This window comes from Symphodus melops (assembly GCF_947650265.1).
Source record: "Symphodus melops genome assembly, chromosome: 9".
NCBI classification, from domain to species: domain Eukaryota; kingdom Metazoa; phylum Chordata; class Actinopteri; order Labriformes; family Labridae; genus Symphodus; species Symphodus melops.
Genome location: NC_136699.1, coordinates 18,624,711 through 18,640,168, shown reverse-complemented (window position 1 = coordinate 18,640,168; position 15,458 = coordinate 18,624,711). Strand labels below are relative to the sequence as shown.

Genomic DNA, 15,458 nt, shown 5'->3' with positions numbered 1-15,458 from the left:
TCTTCGAGTGCTGAATTTGTGCTTTTCTTTGAGGAATGGGGAAGGAGGGATAGGAATGCCAATCTGTTTCTCAGCAGATTAACTCTCTTATTCCAGTCCCTTCTTCTTCTCTCCAAAGCACTCACTATCTCCAGCGTCTGTCTTCCCTCATCACTCCTTCCCGTTCCTCCCTTATTGCTTCTGTACACTCTCTGTCTCTCTCTTGTTCTCTGTCAATCAAGCTACCTGCTGGAGCCCCTGTGTATTAGTGTGGGAGAGCGACAAATCTGCAGTCCTGGAGGCGGTGTAGAGATCCACCCCCTTTTTTTGAGCTTGTCGCTTTGGCTTCAAAAGCTTTTTTCTTCAAATAAGGGCAGGTTGAGAGGGACAGTGTGGGGACAGATAGAAACTGAACCCCAGGCGAAGAGAAGATGGAGACTTTCCCTGCTTTTCTTTTTTTTTTTTTTTTGCCCCTTAGAGAAAATGAGCTTTTCACATTTCACTGCATTCACTCAGTGTTACTGCATTAGAGAACATTGTTTCCTGCCCAATTAGCTGAGCATCAAGCCACTTCCCGTCTTTCTCTGTGTAGCGAGAAGCTAGAGAGAGCGTTTCCAGCGAGAGAAAGACACACACACACACACACACTGAGAAGGAGGGCGTGTGAAGGAATGAACAACACACCTCATGACCCATGGGAACTCGTTGCTTCTCCTCCCCCTGGAGTCAGGCTGGAACAAAGACGAAGAAAGAAAAAAAAGCAACAATTAAAGAATGACAAAAAAAAAAGATTGGAGAAATTCACAGAGTAACTGTGGGTGGAAATGTGGTAAATGAACAGACAATAAATCTAGAAGGGCTTTGCTGACTCTCCCACATATTTCTATGTTTTAAATTGTAAATCACTACTCCTGTAATTGAATGCTGTGTTGGAATGGAAGAGAGATAGGACGACTGAGGGGCTTTGGTTTGGACAGGTTGGGGGTTGAGGTGTCGTGGAGTAATGTGCAGCGAGTGGTGTTGGGTTGGATGAGTAGAGTAGAGAGGAGGTGTAGGGAAACAGCGAGGATGCTGGCACTCTGCGTGCTTTCATTAGTACTCTAAATGCTAATGAATAAGTTCGTAGCTTTGAAGATGCAGCAATGTTAAATATGCATGGGTTATCCAACACTGTGCATGGAGTGGGGAAAAAAAGGGGGTAAAAGAGGGACGGATATGAGAGATATATGGATGGGAGGGAGGTGGGAGAGGTGAAGGGAAGAAATTAAGGAAAGGGAGAGAGGAAATTACATAGGTCTGTTTTTCTCTCCTTGTCTGTCTTTGCCCTCTCCTTCTTCTATTATCATCTCCCCTTCACTAATGGGGCGAAACGTCTTTGTTAACGGCCTTATGAAAACCCCAAACATCCTTGTGGAAGTACTTTAAGAAAACTGATGAAATGAGAATCGCCGCCTTAATTGTTGCAAATAAGAGTTAGTGTGACTTTTCACAGTGCATTCGTCCGCTCTCCTCCCTGCAGGGACAGATGCAGAGTCAGTCATTAGTGTTAAGTCAAAAGACATTAAGCCAAGCTGCTTGTGGTGCAGTAATGACCCAGCAGTTTGAAGCGATGACAACAGCAACGAGGGACAAATCTCAGTGGAGAACAGCTTCATTTCCTTCCTCCCTGCAGGAAGAAAAAGTGTAATGTTTGGTTTGGAAAAGCACTCCACAAATACATTATACACTCGCCGGTAAAGAGTAGACTGAACTAGATTATGAACCATTAACATTATCTGCATTTTTTTTTGTGCATTTGAGGCCTCTCATTTTGTGCTTGGCTCTGATGTTTGAACTCTGCAACACAAATTGAATAAATGCATGTATAATGACACTTAATTGACCATTACTGAGCAGTGGTCGTTAACAGGTTAATGGCTTTCCATTAATACCTCTGCAGAAGTGACAGGGGGATGGAGGTGCTTCTTCAATTTGATTTCCAATTAATATGTATGAGTAGACCTGTATGAGAGGGATGATATGAAGACACATTATCAGAGCTGAGCAGAGGTGACAAAGCTATCTGATGACGTGGCCTGAAGAGGAAGTGACCAAACTATTAATGGACTGATACAGGAGTGAAAGGACAAAGGCACAATCTTGATGGTTTTGCTGAGGTATAAAAATGAATTTTGGCCATATACCTTTTCTGGCTTTGTAAGTCAAGAGTAAGATGATTCCTTGACAAACTGATGTGATCCGCCACCCAGGCCTTTGAAGGGATACTAGCAATAGCCGTCAAATGCAGCGGTGTAATGGGCTTTTTAAGTAGATTTATACAGAAATAACTACAGTAATTAATCTACAAGAAACTGACAGAAGATTTTCCTAATCCTACCAAGATCACTATACCTTGTGGTGGTGACAGTCATTTGTTTCAAAGCAGAAGATAGAACTTCGGTCGGAGTCCTTTACAACAACAACAGTTCTGATCTGGATTGTGGTCTTTCATGTCACTTTTAGATTAAACCTTTTTCATATACATAAGTGTACACCAACATACACAGATGCTTTGTGTGTTGCTTTAGCATACATCTTCTCTGAACTAGTGAGAAGCAGAAAACTTTGAACAGAAGAGGCCCTAGATTGTAGCCTTGGGGAACTCCTCTATTTTATTTTCCTTACCTATATGCAGGGAAGTAATGTGAGAGGTACATAATTAGTGAGCAAGGAGATCTTTACCCAGAAAAAAAAAAGAAAAACTGTTATACTGTATGTTTAGGGTTTTATAAATAATGACACATATTCACCCACTTTTACACTGCTGCCACTACATGAAGAGAAAGAAAAAAAGGTTTTTCCAAATGATCATTAAAATAATATTTGTTAGACAGCTACGGGAGAAAAGTAGAATGGTAAATTGTAAATGGACTTGAGTTTTTAAAGCACTTTAGTAGTCTAATCAAAGCCTTTCACACCATACGTTACACTTACCCATTTACACACTGATGGTAAAGTCTGCTTTGTAAAGTGACCATCACAAATCACTAATCCCATTCATACACACTCATACACTGCCGATAGATCGATAGATAGATAGATCGATAGATCGATAGATCGATAGATAGATAGATAGATAGATAGATAGATAGATAGATAGATAGATAGATAGACTTGTCCATTGTGCCCAAGGACACAATGGACAAGTTGCTCCAAGAGCTGGGGCTCAAACCCTCAAATTTCCAGTGAAGAGGCAACTGACGCTACAGCCATTATCTGCTAAAATGCTATTAGCTTTATTTTCAAACAAACAAATTTTCAATTTGACTACCTTGATATCTTTTTCCCCAAGAAATTGGCTCGGCAAATTGTTGATAGCATACTATCTATCTGTGTATACATTTCTCTGATTTCAAGTTCAATATAATTAACAAATTACAATTCATTTTCACTTTTTTGAAAAAGAGATTGATTTCCTACAAACAAGTAACCCGCTGAGCTGCAGCTGTGTCTGTGTCCGAACTCGCTGTAGCAGAGCTACTCTACAACTTTTGGAAGAGGCCAGACCATCTTTGGTATTTAGAAGATTTATCTTTATGTTTACATAACGAGATTGAAATTAATATTCTACGTTTTAATTTGAAAATAATGTAAAAAAAAAAAAAAAAAGAGGTAAAAAAAAAAAGGGGGTAAGACGTCTCTGTGTAACAACCTAGACAAAATGTGGTCCTTCAAAACAATTTGTTTGCTTGCCATGTCGAAAAGTTCCACCTCTATTTTCTAGTCTGTCTGATCATATGTTGTAGGAAGAAAAGAGTGAAAGGATGGAGGACAAGGAGGTGTGTAACAGCCAGGCATGCAAATTTCAGACATTTGGTGCACACAGCTGGATAGGTGACTGGCTCTCATGCTTGCCATCAGCATATTACAGCAGAGAATCTAAGCAAGTTGGATAAAAGGTTTAAAAGTTTAATTTGCATATGTAGGCAGTAGGAGCAAAATAAGACCCTACATTTCAGCATAAATCCTGTGGAAAGTGTCATTTTGCTGGGGAAATACTTTGATGTCAAAAATGCAGCGCTTACTGTAACATATTCTATGTAAATGATAACAACATTGAGGCATCTACTTTTTTTCTCTCTCTCCGTGCATTGATATGTTGATGTTAATGACCAGCCATTTGTCTACCCACAGTTGACAGCATTAAAGCACATTACTCCTCCATCTGCACTGCTGTTCTCTGTGTTATGAATTATGCTGTTTAAATGGGTTCCCTCTTTTAGAAGAGCTCTGTGCAGGGTCTGTGGAGAGGCATCTAATGGCAGCTAAATGAATTCATGCCCAGATAAGGCGTAGGCTGCAAACACAGCAAAGCAACAACAGCTGTCAGAGATAGAGAGGGAGGCAAAGAATGAGAGAAATGAGAGATGGGGGGGGATAGAAGAGGAAAGAGAGAGAAAAGGGACCAGAGCAGGAGAGAAGTACAAAGATGTGAAAACAAATGGAGTGTGTGAGTGGAAAATGAGGGAAAAAAATCTGTGCTGTGCTATCTAGCCTCTCAACAAGTGAGTGGGTGTGTGGGAGAGAGCAGAACAGGGAGTGACATTAGTTGTGAAGAAATCTATTGATTGCCACAGCAGGCATTATTCTCTAAGTCAAGAGACTATGGCAAATAAACGAGGGGGCTGTGATGGATGACATTTGATGTGATTTTGAATCGCTCCCCCATGGGAGACATGTGTTTGTATCGGTTGGCGCTAGCGTTTTGTAGCTCGCCTCCAGTTTTACTGTGAAACAGCATGCACTTTTGAGACTGCAATCTAACCAGTGGCCTTAAACATGGGCGCCAGAGACGTTGTCACTCTGGGTTACGTTGAATATGAAGACGGAGGAGAGCAAGGCAAAAATAGAGATGAAATCCATTCATTCCTTCCTGGAAAGATGTGTACTTTGCTAAACTGCTGCTGACATGCCGTCATGCTTTAGCAAGGCGCGAGTAGAGACATGCCAAAGGAGAGGGAAAGGGAGTCACAATTCAAACCAACAAATGAGCAAGGGGGGGGGCTAAGTGAGGGAGAGGAGGGGGAGGGAAGCATTTATGTATGATGGATGAGAGGTGGAGAGGGTTGCAGACTGTCAGATGTTCCCTTTATCTCTCTTATGCGTTTTTGATACGCAGAGTGAGGGAGGGTTGGACAGGAGGAGGGTGGGAGGGCTGAGAAACGAAGATGGAGGGCAGGGATGAAAGAGCAGGTGGGGTGGGGGGGAGATTCTATCACATGTTACCTGGCAGAATGTTGCAAGCACCTCTGCTTATCCTTAATGAGGCAAGGAGTAATATTATGCAGATGAGCCTCAGCGGAGCGAGGACCGCAGCCCCAAATGAGCGTCTCGATTATTGCATGCCCCTCTTTCTCGTCTTTGTCTACCAATCTGAGAGCCCTCTTTCTCTTGCCTCGTCTTGGTCCAATTTGTCCGTCCTCACTTTTGGCCTTTCCTATTTAATTTGCTCCTTAATTCCTTTTCCTTACTTTCTAATCTCTTCTAAACTCATCCTGGTGTTTGCCTTTCTGCATCATCCTCAGCATCCCATTTTTTTCTTTTCAGAAAACAAGGGGCTTTTCATCGATCTCCACTTGAGACATGCTGGCTGATCAGAAGATGAACGGGGCCCTCAAGATGAAAGAATGAGATTAATTGCAAAAAAGTGTGCTTTAAACCTGTATCTGGCGAGGAAACATAGATAGATGAAACCCAAGCGATGAAGAGACGGAAATGAAAGGAAGAGAGTCAAGAAGAGGATTCATCACCTCTCTGATAGCATTTGGAGGGCCATTTCTAAATGATTGCTCATCAAGCTTCATTCTGCATGTCATATCTAATTGCTTTTAGATCTGTTCCTATGGAAACTGCAATTCTCTTTTAAGCTGCTGAGCGGGAATGTTTCATCACCTTGTCTCAGGGGGGTTGGTGCCACCGTTACATGTGCGGTTTGGTTGAACACTACACTGTGGAGGGATAAGCTCACTGAGCCTCAGAGGACAAGCATCACGAACCAGGAGAAGATATGAGAATGGAGAGAGGCATAAAAGCTTTCTATTTTATATAAATGGATATATTGAATGCATTACTTATTGTCACATGAGATAACAGGAAGCAGAAAAGAATGAATATGCATACTACTGCAAGTGTGTTTATTAAATAGAAATACACCAACATGCACAAAGAGCAACTGTGATGTTAGCCTCTCGGCCGAAGAAGACTCTTATCTATATGCTGGTAAACAGCAAAATAACACATACTGTCTATGTTCTATGTGTATGAATGTGTATATCCAGAATCACCAGAAAAACACTACTGCTTCTATAAAACAGTTTGCCTTACTGCATGTTTGGTGATAATAGTCTGTCAGTGTAATTATAGTGGATTTGTAAGATCAGATGTTATAGACTCTTTTGCTTTTAGCGCTCTCTGCTTTCTCATCCTTTTATGTGTTTCTTTCATTTCCTACGTCAGGCATAAAGTTGTTATTTAGCCCTCACCTAAATTGATGGATGAATGTTTGCCAGTAATTTGGTTGTGATTGATAGAAAAAGGCTTCATCTCAGGGGAAGAAAATAGAAAAAAATGTATTTATTTTGTTCCACTGGCGTTTCACTCTGCAAATGCCTCAGAGTATTGTTCTTGCTTTGCTGCCAGAATGTCAAACATTTCCCTTATTTGCAAAGTTCGTATAGTACACTCTTACCCTTGCTCATCTTCAGAAGTGACAAATTCATTGTAAGTAATGGTGGTTTAATTACAATATTCCCCCTAAAGCCCTGAAGCATTTTTTTCCCCAATTTAATATGCTTAGCGGGGTGTAAAATGTCACAGTAGTAGGCAAATTGCCGCCACATAGAGTATCTGAGACATATTAACAAATGTAATTTGTTCATTTTATTTACAATGAAATAGTATTTTTGTAATGGTTTTATAATACTTACTTTTCTGTGATCTCTGTAAGCGCTTTTCCTACATGAGCCAATGGTGTAGTAGCAGATGGTCTCTAAAGAGGCAAAGAGGATCCTTGGTGGTTTTTGGGTAAACAGTGATTGTATCTGTGTCCTGCCTTTGCAGCTCTCCTGGCTTAAGATTCCCAACCTATGAATAATGCATGACTTTCTAAATCAATTGTTGGTTAACACAGAGTAATGAGGATGATGTTCAGCTGGATTATGAATTTCATAATAGAATCATGCCACTATGTTTGCTGCCTTAGCACTCGTGGTTTCATTATATCATTTAACACATGCCAGTCAAATCTAGACAGTTTCAGTCAGAGCCCTTCGGAAAGAAAAGGTAATGGAGAATTCTAAGACAGCGTATGTGTTCGCTAAAAGAAGAATTGACAGAAGGGCTTGGAGTCTCCACTAGCTTTTTTTTTTCCTCTTTTAATGGCTCCACGTACGTTTTTTTTTTTTTTTTAGTTTTTCTTCCGTGGGCAGCATCACATAATTGGGAGGTAATCCCTCATTCTTGCAGCCTGCCCTTACTCTAGTCTGAGAGGGTCATTGGTTGCTAAACAAGAGCACTTCATTTATTTCCACTTCCCCCTTGTGCTTATTTAAGCCACAAGGACTGATGGTTAAAGAGAAAGTATGAGGGCTCTCTAGTCTAAGCCCCACTGCAGATACCCAGCCTGTTGTCATTCTTAGATTGCAAATTATAAACACTTGGCATCCAATACAGATGCACAAGCCCTCGGTCGACATGACACAACAGGCATTCAACGTACTCCATGGTATACTTGAAGTCAGAGACAGTATTAGATTTAGACAAACTAAAAACATTATTAAACCTAAATCATGTTTACTTGTCTTAGGCATTTCATTTTTTAATCCTTACACAGTCTGATACAATATCGTTCAAAGTGGGGGTCCTTCCAACACAGGTAGAACAAAAGGAAACTTCTAACTTTGATAAGAATAACATTTTAATATTCATCTTGTTAAGATGCAATCACTACTTATCTTAATCTGTGTGTTTGTTTCCTATACCAATCTTTCAGTTGACCACTCTAGCCAATCAAAATCGAGCATGTGTGTGTGTGTGTGTGTTTGTGCGTCACTATATACTGTTGATTATTGCTGAATACACAGCAATTAATCAAGACCGTTCACAAAAGACATTCAACAATATGAATGAATGAAAAGATTATTAATTGTTAACAAAAACAAGGAAATATATTGAGAAGTTGTATGTTTATCTTTTTTAAACAATTGCCAGCATAATGTACAAGGCATTTGATAAACTATTCAGGAGTGGGGTCCTAATCAAAGGGCTAATGCTTTATGGGGGTTCTTGGCATGGTAAACTTTAGGAAGCACTGGCCTAATAGAAAATCGGACAAGACCAATACAAGCTCAGGTTGAACTGTTCTGACAACTCAAAGCGCTTTTACACACTTACACCTACCCATTAACATCCATTCACACAATGATGGAAGTGGTTGCTGTAGCGAGTTCATCAGAAGTAACTAATCTGATTCATACACATTTATAGGCTGCCGACGAAGCAGCGGGAGCAAAATAAGTTACACAATGGACATCCCACAGGAGCTGGGGATCGAACCCTCGATCGACCGGATAAGTATGAATATGAAATCTGAAACTACCTTGTGAATAGTTAATAAAATTGGTAAATGGACTCTACTTTTACAATACCACATTTAATTTCATGACAATGGAGTTGGTATTTTACAACTGAAGATAAGAACAGCCCCTAGCAGTCTATTGGCAAAGTGTGCTTTCTGGGGTCCTTTCAAGAGGAAGTTGGCTGTAATTCACAAGAGAAAAGACAGAGATGGTTAAACTTGAATCAGAGGACAGGAAGGGCAGTCACTATTCGCCTCGCTTTCTTGTAAACTATATTAAAGGTACAGTTCGCTTTGATCTAGAAGATGATTTTCTGTCCCAAATGTTCTACCACTGGCTGACTGGTTTACAAAGATACACTTGAAAACCTCTTGTGTCATGTATCAGCAGTTCCCAGGCACAGCATGTGTCCTCCTCTTCACCTTTCAGGGAGTAAAGCAATTTACTGTTTGGCTACTCCCAAGTGAACTTTAAGTGTTAGGACACAGTGCTCAAGCCTCTGTAGCTCCAGGTGCTTAATGCCTACCCATACTTCCATGGGGATGCTTCGCTTGGTCCTGGAAGGTTAAACAAAATAACAGATTTTTATATGATTTTAGACTATTGATTTGGGTGCAACTAGCAAAGTTACTCATTCAACTACATATCCCACGGAGCTGCTGTGTGTTTAATACATTTAACATCTGATGTTTGCTCCTATTTGAAGCTGTTGTAGGAAATCATTGTGATGTCTTGTTTTATAAAGCCACCTGAAGTGATCCCTGTCCACTCATACAAACTGTTTTTTTCAGAAAACATTAGCTATTGACAAACTAAACAGTACCCCCAATTCATAGACTATTGTTGATGGTAATTTTTAATTGGATATTGAGTGTTTTCCTTAAAGGTATTCTCCTTAAATACTACCAAGTTCACCCTCTGTGTTAGTGGAGTATTGAATTACATACAAGTATGACAAATGGATTAGTTGAAGATATATCAATGCTTATACAGTATAGTGATCAATTTCTGTGCTGTGGTTGTTTCCATAAAACAGACATTGACCTCTAAATATTTCTGCTTTGGAAACTTGGAAACAATGTTTTCATCCCTCAGGGAAAGCTGTTTAGTCTTGAGCCACAATACAAGAGTCAAGGACTTATTTCCTATGCTATGTAACAGGATTCGTTACATAGCATCTTGCCTAAAATATACACAAATGCTTTATTCCATTTTTATAGCATATCCTTTGCTTTTATTCTTTTTTTTCTTACTCCTGTTCTTTGTCTTCCTCTCTCTTTTTTCTTCCTTTCCCTCAGTTTCAACTGGCAGCATTTAGCTGTTTAGATAAGCTCATGTATAAGTTCCCCCAAGCCCCTCATCATGGCTGGTTGCATTATCAAGGTCAAGAGACTACTTTGCAACACTTACAGCATTTTATCGGCACACTATCTGAGTGCACAGTAAGATGAGCAAAGAGGCCTGTAGGCATGGGCGAAGCTTATCAAGCCCTTCACTGTTTTTGATGACAGGCCATGAGTTAGTTTAATGTCTCTTGTGCTGAAGCTCCACTCAGACCTCAGGATCATTAGAGTCTAATCTTTAGCTCCTAATCCTCCTTATTCTAGAGCAGACTAGCGTTGCTTGCTAACCTTGTAGCTGTGCTGCTTCCAAGCAAATCCTCAACCTTGGCTGTTTTTAAAAGAGCCTATACCAAGGCTTAGCTTCGCCCCTCGACTAAAAACATCAAAAGCAACATTCTTCCTTTCTCCATCTTCAAGTTAAAATCTGTTCAAATATGTAAGAAAAACAGTTGTTTTCCTTCCCGGTCCTTTGGTGAAGTTGGGAACAAGACATGAATAATATTGGGAGACACTGCAGTAATCGCCATTTTCCCCGAGCAAATCAACAGGATGGTTCGTGTAATGATAACGTAAAACAATGTTGTTTCTCTGATGTCAGTCTTTAATGCCTGACAAGAAGGAGTGGAGGTTAACACCAAGTGAGTCTAAAGAGGAGAAAAGAGGCTCTTTAGAAATAAAGTATAACACAACCCTAATCAGGACAGAAAGGATTTATACCTCATGAGATTTAAAAAAGAAACACAGCCTTTGTAAAAACAGAAGCCCAGTGGTATATGTTGAATGTGGTCAGGGTCTGAGACTGGGGTGTTGTGTTTGACTGTTGTTGTTTCGAAAACTGTTTGACTATTACCATGACGCAATTGTGGTCACTGCATCATTATCATCCTTATCACTGCTGACAGTGCAATTAATTATAAATGACATATGCTTAAGTATCACATTAATTCCCTCATCTAGTGTATTTCCTTATCTACCCGTTCGCAGTCCGAGACTGTGTCATCTCAGTCAGAGGCAACCAAGTTAAGTGATTCAACTGAGGATACATGACTGTCAAGTGTCAGGGTTGAATCACTTCAAATTGCTTGCTATGGGTCAGTGACCCTGAGGAACAAGCGAGTCACACACTGAGAGTCAAACACTTGACAGGAATTAAAGAAAGGTGACGCTGCAAAACAGTAGCCTATATACTGCTCTAGTGTCAAGTGAAGTGTGAAGCCTGTTAAGGTAAAACAGTGACCATTCTGTTAAAGAGAACAAAAGGATTCAAACTCTGTCAAGTTGCTGTTCTTGTACCTTTGTGGCTTTTAGCTGTGAAGTGTGATTATGATGTTGCCAGAAAAGTTTAGCAGTATAAAGCCTGGCTCACACTGCAGGAGTTTCTAAAATCCTTCCCAAATTTGAATTGGGCCAGCATCTCACACTAAAGGAAAATCCCAACAGATGTTCTTCACTATAATCTCAAACATGCTAACGCTACAAGATATAAACATCTTGGCAAATCTCAGACTAAAGGATTACCGTGTCCGACGACGGAATGCACCAGCTCACGTTAACAATGAAGAAGGCAGGGAAAGGGAAAAAACATGGAGGACAAAAAAAAAAGGTTTTTTTTGCTTTACATTGTCCGGCCCACCTGTGCAGGTTGCATCCTGCCACCAGTCGCCACACCTACATTCATTACTGTCCTCCTTTGTCTCTCTCTCTCTCTGATATTAGCCACACATGGCTTTTGCCAGACCCTTTCAAGACGTAACTTTTTTAAACAGAGAAGAAATAGTTGGCACTGACGTCTTATTGGTTCAAATTTCTATTGCTTCCTCGGCTGACAAATAAAAAATGGGATGTTGGTTGAAAGTGATCCACCATCACCCCACGCTTTCATAGATAGAAATGTCTTACAGGTTTGGGGACTACCTGTTGTTATTGTTCTTCAGCAGCCAATACTTGATACCTAAAGATAAGCTATGAAAAGATTTGTAGGATCAACAATTCCTCAGACCATCAGTAAAGAACTTCAATTATGTAGATAGATAGATAGATAGATAGATAGATAGATAGATAGATAGATAGATAGATAGATAGATAGATAGATAGATAGATAGATAGATAGATAGATAGATAGATAGATAGATAGATAGATAGATAGATAGATAGATAGATAGATAGATAGATAGATAGATAGATAGATAGATAGATAGATAGATAGATAGATACTTTATTGATCCCGAAGGAAATTCAACTGTGTTGGTCAGTGAGTTAAATGCTTTGCTGCCACATGTTACATCCGATTGTTTTATTTGAAAAATGCTGAAACATCTTTTTCTTCATGCCCCTGCATCTATATGGCCCCTGTTAATCTGAAAGATGTGTATTAAAGTAATGATGTTGCAGTTACACGGTTTTAAATTGAACATTACCTGATCATTTGTATTTACTCATTAAAATAGAGATTTAATGTGAGTGAAATCATTGCCTAGACAATTCACGTATTCAGGGGTATACTTTGCTTGATACGAGGGAAAATCCCTCAACAGATGCATAACAACTACAAACACAGATTTATTTTATCTAGTTGTCATCCTCTTTCTTCAGGTACATCATTTGTACACAGTTCTCCAGAGACCCATCTTTTTATTTATGCCTGATTAAGTCGACATATGTCGCGAATTTGCTCAAAGTCATAAAAAAAATCATCTTGATTATCTTTACTTCAAGAAACAACAAAAAAGGATGTTTCACAGGTGGCTTGGGAGCTTGTAGCTTTTTATGTACAACCATAACAAACGTGTGAGTCAAACACTGCCCCTACAGCACCGTAATTCAGTTGAAGTTAAAATAAAAATTCTGCCATCTTAATGCAGTGGCAGTTTTGTTGCATTAATAGGAAGCAACAGCGCTGAATGTGCATACATCAATTAACGTGGCAAGGACAGGTTCTGGGAGATGCAGGTTAGTTCACAGGTTCAGCCAAACAGCGCTTATCTCCTGCTGGCAGCTGGACGCGGCAGAAATAACTCAATTTAATACCCATGGCTGTTGCGTGAAAATGGCCACACTCCTGTCACGATGGGAGACTTCTCACCTCTTTAACCCCGCAGCTCCACTTCTCTTCAGCAAGCTGCTGACGTTAAGCTGTCGGAGGTTCAATTCATATCGCCTGTCCTCATCCGCCCTCCCTTCTTCCCCTCATCAGTCACATCAGACAGAACATTTCCAACGCTCTCCTCTCCATTTTTCTCCTGGTTTGCCTTAAGACAATAAAGCTGAATTATTTTCATTTGAAGCCCAAAGTTATTACTCTGTAGTGCTCTACTCTTACCTCACTGCTGTGTCATGCACCTGTGACTCGAAGTCTAGCTGCCTCTCAAACTACTGCGGACTGGAGAAGCTTTCATTAGGCGACTGCAGTGCAACCTCTCAGGAAGAAAGACCGCTTGGTGACTCATAGCCAATCTAGGTCTGTCATACAATATTCGGCCAGTCAAAAGGATTTCAATTCTGCACTCTAACACCCCATCCACATTTCCAGAGAACTTTGAAAGGCTTCACATGACAATTCAATCAACTCTTTTTGCAACAGTTTTGTTGCAGGGCCAGAAAAATGGCATGGTTGGTCCTTTTCTTCAGAACTGTCTGCAGAGCAACCAATCAGAGTGAGAGACTGGCCAGGCCATTATTATATTTGGTAGGAATTGTGATTATTCAAATTCATGATGGTTCTCTTACTTTGATGATAAACTCTGGTGTGGGAAGCTCAATAGTTGGCCAAATGTTTCTTTTTCAATTTCAGTGTCACAGAGTTTTCTATTTCCTGCTTCTCCAATGAAAAGCAACTAACAAGACAATCACAAGTGAAAATCTAGAGAGAAACATTTGAGGGTGAAATGGGGTCTCTGCAAGCTGTCATTCTAACACAAAGTCAGTGTGTCAGAAAAAAACATGTTGTCTTATAATCTGGATAGGTTGAAGGTTTAAGTATTTAAAGAGTGACAAATGGTGAAATGGTTTAACCCCTTGATGCCTATTGTCGCGAATTTGCATCAAACCTCCTCCGCTCCAAATGCAGCAAAAATAGCGTCTGTATTCCTCCACTGCCGGTGCACTTTCAATACATACCTAGGAAGCTTTTGCAAGCATTAGTTTGTCATTGGACAAGTCTGAGACAGAATAACATCCTTTAGATGTGCTATGTATGTGCTATTTTTATGTAATATCTATTTTATGTGCTATTTTCAAATGAACTTTCTCAACCTAATTTAGCATCTACTTGAAAGCAGAATCACATGTAAAAAAACATGTTTTAATAAATGGAAACAAATCCAGGGTTTAAGAAAAAATATTGCCAAATTCATTTTTTCTTTCTTTATTTATCCCCGTGGGGCAATTAGCGCACCAAGCGTTCGACCACAGGAGCAGCGAACTGCATACACCCTGACAGAGCAATTCAGGGTTAAGTGTATTGTCCAAGGACACATCGAACGTGTTCCTCGCAGGAGCTGGGGATCGAACCCTCGACCTTCCGGTTGAGAGACAATGACTCTACCCACTGAGCCCCAAGGTTTTTTTTGCAAGTTTGGGTGAAATCCCATCTACGGAAAGATGTCGGCTTTGCAGTTCTGAATACAGAATGAATACAGAATGACCCCTGGTTGTTGGTGAAGTTGATTTGTACTTAATGGAAAAACTCCATGAGAGAGCTTGCATGCAGAGACAAATCAAATCAGGCTTTGCCTATTAGATCCATTTTGGTTGATGACTGCTGCATTTCACAGTAATAAAACCATTTTAGCCAAAATAAATATGAGATCAAACTTATGGGTCCGAGTGCTTAAGGTTTTTTCATTGCAAAAAAAAAAAAAAGAAGAAGCTGGTAACATATCGCTGAGATAATGCCATTGACTTGCAGCCAAGCTGAGTATGAATCAATGATCTCATGAAGCAATCAAAATCACCCATGATGCATCCTTTCACTTTTTAACACAAAAGGATCCCTTGAGTACAGTATACTCTTCATGCTCCTTTATCACATATTGATCACAGAGCAATGTCCTGCTGCCTCATTAATATGAACAGCTGACTGTGGTAAAAATGCTCCTTAGACATAAGATCTGATTGTCACTGATGACACTGAAAAAGAAACGTTTATACGATTCTAAAGAAAGGCTGAGCTCATTGCTTGCTATATAACCAAAATAATCTGCTTGTCTCTGCTGCTCGGCTTAGTGAACAGAAACAATGTGATACTAATTGGAGGCTGAGTGAACATCTTCCTCTACTCTTCCTCCCTTCGGCACTCTGTGTTTCTGCGTGACCCTTGCACACACACAAACAGTGCTGATAATGTCCGTGACTGGTGTTCTAATTCAATGACTATTAGGAGGCGTAATGTGCTCCTGTGTTCAACATAAACCACTGTGCTTGAAAAACCTTGTAGAGGGAGAGCCAATTCTCTTCACTCGATCGTGTTTTGTCAAGCTGTCCTGTTATAGCATCATTCTCTTCATTCTTTCCCTGACAGTTA

The 15,458-nt window shown here is 40.1% G+C and overlaps 1 long non-coding RNA gene across 1 annotated transcript in view; it reads right to left on the bottom strand.

Annotated features, from left to right (window-relative positions):
* Window positions 1-691: 691 nt before the first annotated feature.
* LOC306828868 overlaps window positions 692-15,458 on the bottom strand; it is a 108,888-nt gene continuing 94,121 nt past the window's right edge. The window contains exon 4 of the long non-coding RNA XR_013779796.1: window positions 692-710. This is a non-coding gene — a long non-coding RNA (uncharacterized lncRNA). The remainder of the gene's footprint in view (window positions 711-15,458) is intronic.